This window comes from Aythya marila, assembly GCF_965140915.1.
Source record: "Aythya marila genome assembly, chromosome: 16".
Lineage (NCBI taxonomy): Eukaryota > Metazoa > Chordata > Aves > Anseriformes > Anatidae > Aythya > Aythya marila.
Window position 1 is genome coordinate 6783323 of NC_139057.1, and position 10842 is coordinate 6794164.

Below are 10842 nucleotides of genomic sequence, written 5' to 3' on the forward strand. Positions count from 1 at the left end.
CAGTAAATCTTGTGTCCCACTGCTTCCCACTGCTAAGCGGAGCACAAAATTACTGAGCACCTGTCAGCTTCTCCACTGCAGCCAGCTGCTTGATACAGCAGTTACCTGAAGTACAGTTGAATTTTTTTTTATTGCTGCAATTATCTTAACTTCATATTCATGTGATGCAGCGAATGCTTAAAAAGCCCCACAGGTAATTTAAACATTCACATTGCTTTTCAGACCACTCAGACGGAGCATGGGTGGAGACACAAACTGTGTGTTCTGACATGAAGAACTTGACTGTACAGTGGTTCCCTTCACACACAAGCTGCCTGTACCTTTCCAGAGGATACAAGGAAATTTGGCATCAATATTAAAATTTCCCTTATTTTTTTAGTGCTTTTTTTACTGCTTTTTTTCCAATTGCTTTTCCTGTGTTTAAATATAAAGCAAATTTAGTATAACTGCAATTACAACTTTACTACACATACTGAAATGCATCATTCAGTTTATAAATGCTGTCACATCGCCCAAGTCACTTCTGGACATAGTTCTCCAATGCTGTTCGAGCAGACAGCTGGGGAGGATTGGGCTATTCCCCACAGCAAATCTGTAGCCACAGTGGAAGGGAATTCATAAAAAGCTGCCATACAGCCACTGTGAAAAACAACCAACAAACCTGTCTTTTTCATGTGCAGGAGCATATCTGCAACAGAGGCTCAGAAAATCTGTCATACAGGCTCAGTGGGGCTAATGGCACAATTTAACGTTGAACTTAAGATCTTGTTATTCATAAATATACATAATGATGACATCCCCTCTGTCCTCCCTCACCCTTACTATAAGCTTAAGGGATTGGAAAAAAAAAAAAAACACTGTACTGAGGTAAGCTCACAATGTTCTCTCCTCCCTTGAAAACTAAAACAGTTAAAAGAGACACTGTGAGAATCACAGCATCTAGGATAAACTAAAGAAATGGGTAGTACTTTGTCTCTAAGAGCATCTGAGCTATTTAGGAATTTTATATTTTCAGTTTTCTGGACCCATTATGTTAAACTAAAATAAAATGTGTGTTTTTTTTTTTTTTCTTCTTAATTTCTTCTCTGGCTGTTAAACCCAAACATCTCCTGAGCTAAATTCCACCAAACATAGCATGGAAATAATATTATAGAAATACCTGCTAAACACACTATATATTTTTATTTTTTTTATGGTAGGATTCTGAGGCAAAATGTCAGTATGTCGTAGAGCAGGATGTCATTGACTAAATTCTTATCATTTATCAAATTCCAACAAGCTGATCAGCCCTGGAAGGACAGAAGTGGCAAGTACATCCTCCAAACCACAAAATAGTATCTCTAATATATTAAAAATGTAAAAATCCCATGGACTGGACAGGATCCACAACAGCAAGTCTAAATATCATTAGTAAACAGTCTCGGTGTGGCTGATAGCAGAGCAGAATGACTTTTTTAGTGGATTTGCACCATTGTTATTCTGACGATTATTGAAATTCCTTCAGATACTTTTTGAGTATCAGGAAATGAAAACAGAACAAAAATCAAATTATTTTTGCTTTTGCAAAAACAGATTTTTTGGGGGAAAAGAAAAGAGACTCAGGCCTCATGGTTCACCTCTAAATTAACTGAGGGTCAAACTAGACCTCTAAGTCTGCTGGGGAATGTAATCTCATCAAAACATTTGAGAAATCACTTTCACAGGACAAGTTTTCCATTGTCTAACTTGCTTTTAACTTGTAATTTGCAGAAGAATGATGCCTATTGATCAACTGTAAATACAAGCCATCAGGGTACTACTTCTCAGTTGGACCAAACGCTTCAGGAATTGTAGTGTAGGATTGAGTGAGGTACCAGGGGAAACCCACTGACTATCTGAAGTGCTCCTGTGTTCACAACTGGTTTAAATCACTTTCCTGACTGATTGCATCTGATGGCAAGCAGTTGGGGGGTTTCTTTACATTGCTGTTTTTATTTAGTATGAAATGCTTCACCTTCTTTAGAGACAGACGGCTACTTCTTATCATGAATTGAAGTTAATTTTTGTGTGTAAAGGAAATAAGCCAAAAGGAAATAGAATCTTCTTGTATTTTATTTTTTCTTCAAATATGAAAAGAGATTTTTAGACAGGGATTTCCACAGAACATGAAAAAGTTTATTTAAAGTTCCTTCCTAATTCTCAGTACCACCATGTTTTATGAGACACCACTCCTCAAAAATGTGAATGACATCCTCAACAGTTCAGATAACCTGGTTATCTGAAATCCCTTGAGCGTTCATTATCATTACTCTGTAGGTTACATCAGGAGAAATATGCACAGAAAAACATATTTTGTTTATCCAAATAAGCCAACAGTTTGCTTCACTAAGTAAAAATGAGCTTTGGCTCTTGGCATTTCAAGCTTTAAGGATATCCAGCATGCTTACACAGCAGTTACTGAACACCTCATCTGTCCACACCACAGACTTGCAGACCTACAAATCCTTAATGTGGAAGCTTATCAAAATGATAAACACTGAGCTGGAGACAGTCTGGCACTTAATGTCTGAATAATACAGATGATACTTTTGTTTAGTAGAAAATCTACATCCAGAGTGGCATTTCTGAAGCTGTTCCTGGTACTTGTTCTGCATTTTGCAAAACAGCTTTGAAAGACAAAGCTAATCAGTATTTTTGTCCTAATCTAGTCTTCAGATTAAGGACAAAATTAGGACAAACTGTGACCTAACCTTTTCTCTGAAGTCATTTCAATCACACAGTAGCTGAAGTTTAATCCTACAACATTTTTGCACATTCAGCCTTGTTGCAGAAGGATTGCAAAGAAATTTCACCATGGTTGAATCAAGGAGTGAAGATGTGGGTTTTTTTGTTTGTTTGTTTTTGTTGTTTTTTTGTTTTTGACTCTGTAAATTAAACAGAAGGGGTTTTTTTGTTTGTTTTTTGTTGTTTGTTTTTTGTTTGTTTGTTTGTTTTTGAGGGATATAAGTTAAGTTCTTAAGGAAAGGGGGAAAAAGTTTTAAAAGAAAAGAACCTTCCTTGCAATGCAATGCTGGCTTTTACATTGCTAGCATATATTTTTTATTTTGAAAATTTTGTAAAAAAAAAAAAAAAAAAAAAAAAACACTTTCAAGACATTTCAAAATAATGAAATGTTAGCCTAAACTATGCCCACATCGATTTTCCCTTACAAAAATATTTATTATGTTTCTATGAAGTCCTCCCCTCCAGCATAACCTCCCGACAAAACCTTTTAATTGTTGTCTGGACATTTCTACTATCTCAAGCTGTGAGTCTAACCTCTGGAAGACCAAACAAGTCTTTTCATCTTCCTTTGTAGTTTACCATGCATGTTTCTTTCTGATCTCCAAGGACAGCAAAATTGCAGTTCTTATAAGATAAATACTTTCCCGAAAGTCTTTTTACAAAGGTTTCTTTCCTTCACTGCTGTTCACAGTCAGCATGCTTAGAGCAAGGCTCAAATGACTTCAGCTGAAGTCTGTGCTTGTTGTGACTTCTGAATGATGGGGAACTTCCAAGAAGAAAAGAAACAGTGTTTACCTATGATTACCAGACACTGGTATTTGGAAAAAAATAATGCACATATTCCCTGACGCTTAGAATAGAAAATAGCAATGCACATCTGTAGAGAAGTGGCAACTGTTGGCAAATAACAACTTTCCAAATGATGCTACACTTGTGAAATATTGTTCTTATTCTGTACCATTTACTTTTAGAGCTTGCAGGTAAAAAAAAATGCCAAAAAAAAAAAAAAGTAATTTTGCACACTGAAGATAGAAGTTTCAGGGTTCAGTAAACCCACTCTATCAGTTAGCAACAATTGCACATTTCAGAAAACACTGATTTTTTCATTTGCTTTTCATCCAAACTTCAAAGCAATTACACATTTGTAACCCACAATCTGGTGGGTATTTGAGGACCTGGAGACCAAGCATTTGGGACTGCAGGAAATCCTCCCAACAGATGGGGAGGCCTTTCTTGGCCACCCTCAGCACTGTCAGCGATCCCCCCGGGAGGGTCTCTGTAAGTCAGCTGCAGTTGCAGGCCACACGGAGATGCTCTTCTGCAGGGAAGCCTTTTATAGAAGCAGAATATAGGCAGTTGGCCATAATAGAGAAAAAACATTTCAAGAGGTAATGCACAGCACTTAAAATGCCATCTCTTGGTCCATGAATGTACTAGAAACACTCATCACTAGCCCCAGCACTTTCAAATTCTATCTTCCAAAAAACTTCTGAAAAAACGAGAGTTACTGTATTTCTTTCCTTCCCCAGAAACTCGCCACTCAAAGACATTACCTCTACTTTATTTTACCACCACTTGTTTACCTGTGAATTGTTCAAATTATTTAATATGTTAATACCACAGTCCCGTTAATGCAAAGAGCACATGCGTCCTTACGTATGCACAGTATACATCAACAAACCACATTCAGCCGGGATACTTGATTGGTGAGAAGTATCTCTTGGTTAATTCCTTTGGATAAAGCACATTGTTCTCAAAACGCTGTGCCAACAAAGCGTCAGCACCACTTGCATGGGTAGCACAATGCTTTATATATCTATTCTATTTAATTAAGAGATAAGGAGTCACTACAAAGCATAAAAACAGGCTGCCCAGGGAAGTGGTGGAGTCACCATCCCTGGAAGTTTTCAAAAGATTTTTAGATGTAGCGCTTAGGGATATGGTTTAGTGGGGACTGTTAGCGTTAGGTCAGAGGTTGGACTCAATGATCTTGAGGTCTCTTCCAACCTAGAAATTCTGTGATTCTGTGATAAACGCCCTTAACATGAATAGATATACATGTAAGTTCATAAAAATACCCTTCTGTATGCTCAGGTTTTTCGAAACTTTTCTTTCCATTAGAAAACCACACTTTAAAACAAGCCTGTAGAAGTCACTTGCATGTAAAACAGGCAGTTACCTGCAAAGTACTGCTAAAGACATATGCACATGGGGATGCAAAGCATACAGCATAATTGTTATGGATTTGCTTTTTTTTTTTTTTTTTTTTTACAGTAATGAAATGGTTGTTCTTCTTACCATAAAAATATAATGTACTTAGGTATTTCTGAAAGTATTATACAAATAAGAAAGCTTCATTTCACCTCATGCTTGGAAACAGACAAAAAGTTTTATACATCAGGGCTTTCTTTTCCCAGTTACAACCACCTGCCAGATAACCCTATAACCTTCAATGTTTTCTATTAAACAAAATATAACTATGATTGAAAGTAGTCTGGAAATTCCTTTACTGTGTTTCTCAGAAAGTCTACAGCACTCTGCAGGCTTTTTTTTTTTTTTTTTTTTTTAAATGAAAACTACAGAAAACTAAGTAGTTGTGTTTCTATTGTCTTTTTGCATTTTGTCCCTTCCATTCCTTTCTATTACTAAGCTTTCCAGTTGAGAAGCCCAATTAGAGTTTTTTGTTTTTTGTGTTTTTTTTTTTTTTAAAAAAAAGCTATGTTAACATACCATACCAGCTTGCTCTTGTTTACTCAGAAAAAAAAAAAAAAAAAAAAGATAAAAGAGAGAAACACACAACTTGATTCCTTTTGTGACCTTTTTCCATTTTTCCGAAGCAAAAAGGGCAATGGAGGAGGTGCCAGTCCTAGTGTACTATAAACACAAATCCATAGTGTTCTTGATATGCTACCCTAAACTACTGCCATTTACTGAAATATTACTCATACATTGACAGTACATTAACAACTGAATGACTGAATGCACTCCAGAAATGGATGGCATTACAGCTGACCCAGCAGTCAGGTCAGGTATTGCTGTAGATAAGCAGAAAGACCCAAGACTTCCAGTGTATGGAAGCATCCTGCAATTACAGGCTTTCCACGTTCTAAGTAGACCGCGCATATTTGAGGAGCAAATCCTCAGAATGACAATGGATATTTTGTCTTTGAATCTCTTCAAAAAGAGTCAAGTCCTAAACTTACATGGTTAACAAGCAACCACTAAAATTTGAGCTAGATCCACTAGCTTCAGTAAAGCTTGAACAGCTTACACAAGTAATATATTCAAACCAGACTCAGCACTAGCCTGAAAGATTTTCTTTTGAATACTGGGGATAAGACTAGGCCATTAAACCTCCTATCCAGCTCTATTCCCAGTATTTGATTACTTAATAAAAGTGAAATGTGCAGAACAGAGCCATGCTAAAGAGCTGCAATAATAACTATTGCTTATAAATTCATCCAATAGATTTAAACTAACAGCAGCTTTTGGTTTTATGAGCAATCCCTTTCTGTTCAGTTCTGTGATTTAAAGGACAAAGGAAGACTTAGAGTTTCTTTCTTCCAGCTTCTGTTGATCATCTAAGAATGCTCTCTTTCCCGAAACACAGCAAAGAATAACAGCTAAATGACTGCACTTTGGTCTTTTCAGAACCTTCAACAGCAAAGCACTTTGCTCCAGGAAACGCAGATGATCTGTGCTCTTTCACATTTTCTTTTTTGTTAGTGTAAATATAGGAAAGGAATAGTATTTCAATACTTATCAAGAGAAGGAGAAGATGGATGGCTGTGAGGTGTAATGTGATCAGGCAATAACAACAAAAATATTTTATAACAGCAGCTTTTATCTATCTTGGTTAAATTAGTAGTTGGACATAGAGATTAAACTGTACTTGTATTCACATATCAGCAGATTCTGCCTGCTAACACTTCTTATATTAAAACTACTACTCAAATACGAACCGATTTTGTAAGCACACAAAGAAACAAATGCTATTAAGGGAAGGGAAAGCATAAAAACATCTTAGTGCTTAACATAGGAACAGCACTCATTCAATTTACCTAAACATTATACACATTAAATAAATTGGTTCTCAAATTCAAATAAAAAGAACAAAAAAAAAAAAAAAAAAAAAAAAAAAAAAGACTTTTTTTCCACAGTGAAGTTATTTATCTAAAGCAGTATTTTTTCCTCTCTAGATTAGCAGAGCACTAGACTGTGGCATGTCCTCAACAGGTACCTCTCTCACACACCAACCCTCTTCTCCTCCCAATTGTTATCCTCAGAATTATCTGCTGTCCTAGCACTAGACAATACACTATTCTTCTTTGGCTGCTTTAATTCCATGAGGACCTGGTTTCACATTGTGCTGTGGGGTGGACTAATTACATCTGCCCACATCTCCTAACCCACCTCTTCAGGCCGGTGTGCAGTGTCCTATCCAAAGTGTGGTTCCTAACTCTATCCTCAAAACACACTTCCTTGCTGTTGCTTACATTTGAGTCAGATAATACCAAATGCAGACATAGTTTGAGGGAAAGAAAACCAAGTATCTGTGGTCATTCATCAACTCTGTCATTTACGTTCTGACTCATTTCCAGTAAGTCATCTCACCTACATGGCAAGGTGTACCACATGCCATTAAGTGAATTCATACAGAGCATTCTGGATTCTTGGAAGAAAAGACCCTAAAGCAATATTGTTATTGCACATGTAATTTATGACTCAAATATACCTGGGAAGGGAAAAATATAAATAAAATTTCAGAGCTTTTTTTAGATGTGCTCACAAAACTTAACTATTTGGACCTCTATTATGATCTATAATAGAAAGCAAGTACGTGACTGTATTCTGCTTCATAACAGAAGAGAAGATGAAATGACCTTCAACAACTGCAGCTCAAATAAATAAATAGAAATTCAGGCAGGCCCACTGATTTATCTTCCTCAACTTTGAAGAAGAATGTAAGTAAAAATCTTACAAAATACAGAGAGGCTTCACAGGGAACACTGTAAAAATATTTTGTTTTAGGGTGGAGAAGGATAGCTTCTATATTTTTCTGAAAGTCTGTAGGAATTTGCTGTTGCCTTAGAACTGGACAAAAGGCTTACAGGCCAGCCTGACAACTGAAGAACTTCCATTAGGCAAATGAGGACAATGATTTAATGGTTATTTGAAATGTATTTTAATGTGAGAAAAAAAGTGTACTTTTCTTTAAGCCTGGAAGGTATACAGAGAAGGTTTTATGGCGCCCTCGATACAAGTCCTTCTGATGCCATCTAGAACTTCTGCTGCCATAGATGTGTATTGACCATAAGTTTTTACTTAAATTTTATGATTTTTTTTTTTTAATAAATTTTACTAGCTTTTGTTTCTTGAGTCATGATGCCCATGCAGGTGAATGGTTTTTGTGCGTCACTTTTGATCTTAAGACTGAAAAAGAGAAGGCAGACTGCATATGGAAGAAAGAGCTGCGGTCTGTGCTCTCGCAGCACTCCCTGCAGGTGTCCCCCTTTCCTTAGGGGAGGGGTAACAGGAGTCACAAGAACACCACATGGCTGCTGAAGGCACGAGGCAACAGCACACAAAATGGCCACGCTGGGTCACATGGCCGTGCCGGGTGTGTGCGCCTCCATTTTGAATTTTCAGCTCATGGTCTGAGCCGGGAGCTCACTGCTGGGCTCAGTGGGAGCGGTTGGAGTAAAGAGAGCCGAGGCTGTACACAGTTTGTAGCAGCTCAGAGAGCGTCAGCTCCGTGCCTGTGCACCTGTTACAGAAAACAGGCATCCCAATTTGAGTGCCCATGGGGCATGGCATCCAAACTGGCACTGTTGCAGTCTGGGACATTTCCCTGAGAAACAGCCCAAGGGCTTAGCACATGCTATAGTCCTAAACTGAAATAAATAGTAATAAAAACAAAACACAAGGGAATATTGAAGAAAACAGGGAGAATGGCAGCCTTGAGCTAGCAAAAGCAAGAGAGATAAGGGATGAGGAGGAAGACAGCTGAAGAAAGATTCCAGGCTGACTCATGTTAACCATTTCCTCACTAATTGTCATTAACATACTTTAAAAAAAAAAAAAAAAAAGCATATGGAAATTTGGCATTTGGTGTCCCAGCCCACTAGCCCACTGGAATGGGTATGCTTAATGGAGATCAGTTAGGCAGGCTAAAACAGCAATCGAAAATAGCCATGTGGATGGTTTCACAAGTTGGCTGTGTATAAATAACATGGATTCAAGTCAGAGGTGTGCTTCCTTTGTGAAAGATCACCAAGCACCTGATTCTGCAAAATTACATAATTGTTTAATTGAATGATTTTCATGTGTATTTCAACTGTGTGCGCCAGGCACTCCAGGCACGAACCCACAGATAATAGTATGGCCATGTAATTTTGAAAATCAGGCACCAGGAACATTAACTGGTGTTGGGGGCTCTCCTGTGCATTGTGGACAGGCACCGCATCCAAAGTCCTGGCTGTATGTCACACTGTCAAGAAACATAAAGAAACATAAATGAATACAGTCTACCACAGACAGCATTCTCTCTGGTATTTCAGGCTTTGAAAGCCACAATAACATTCTCAACTTGGGCCTTCCAAATTTCAGTAGCGACAACATTCAAAGCATCCCAACAAACCATACTATGGTATAGCTTCTCCCTCATAAGAAACAAGAGCTCTAATTGGAATTAAAGTGGGGATCACTGCAAAAAGCATTCACCTACTAGAAACATATATTCATTATTCTAAAGTAGGCCACACCAATTTTCAATGTACAAGGCAACTCTGTAACATGTAAGTCTCATGCAAAAATCTGGAAGGAGCAAGTTCAAATCCAGATATTCAAATCAAGCTGCAAGTGAATTCTGCTTTTAGCTAGCAGTTCTGGCTAATACAGCAGGATTTTTAACCCATGTGGCAGAGGATAAAAATTGAAAATAAGTGATAGAATAAAGCAGTTATCCCAGTTATGCACCTGTAAAAGAAATATTCACATTTGCTGCAATTTGTCTTCAGTGCAAACTAAGTTAAGCTCATATTCACCACAAGAGCAATAAGAAAAGAGAGAAAGAAACCGTTCATACGTTTTGGCATTAAACTTCTAAAATCAACTAGATGCTGTTGCTCAGCCTTGGGTTATATCTTTTCTTCCTGCATGCAGAGATATGAGTAAGAGCTGTGTGCTTCTCAGTGATTTGCTTCTCCACCTTTATGCTTTCATGGTCGCAGACTGAACTATTACTCTATTTAAATTCTCATCTATTCTTTCCCTGTAGCCAGAAGCATTCAATTAGCTGATCTGCAATTCTGAACATGCACACAACACCCCTCATTTCTTTCTAAGCATATGCCCCTAGCAGTTCAGCTATTTTATGTGTTTTTAGGGTTCATCTAGATACAGACCCATCAGGGAATCCTAACAGCAGCTACGATTTGATTTTTCTCTTAAATACTGTTTGCTTTTTGTAAAATAGCCATCCAGGGAACATTTTGTGGGAATAAACTAATCTTTAGTTTGATAATATTTAATTAAACATTTTAGAAACAAACCCAACATCAAGAAGCCTTCTTTTTAAACACTGTATACCATACAAAACAATGTTGTAGTATTTAAAAATTGCATTTTTAATTAATGCTAATTTTTCTGTCCTCTCAGGGTGGGAACTGCTCTTACTGTAGCTTTACCTACTGTAAGTTCAGTCATTTCAATGGCAATTTTCCCAATATAATGGCACAGCAAAAACTGAATGAGGTATGTGATATTTGACAGCTGTATGAAGCTTCTTAATTGGGTATTTCCTTAAAGCAATATGACATGCATTCATAGGAGCTCATCAGAGTATTCATTGAATAAACTATTCAAGCAATACTAATATAGAGGATATAGTTGGGATTTAGCTGCTTCTTCCATACTTAGCAAGTCCTAACACTCATTGAACCTTATTTGACAAAGGAAAATAATAAGGAAAAAACTGGTGTGTATTAGTTAGACTTGCCTAGGGGAACAAAGTAAGCATAGCCTCTGCACGCAGAAGCAACTCCAGCTGAGACAAAGTACAAACAACATTTTGTACAA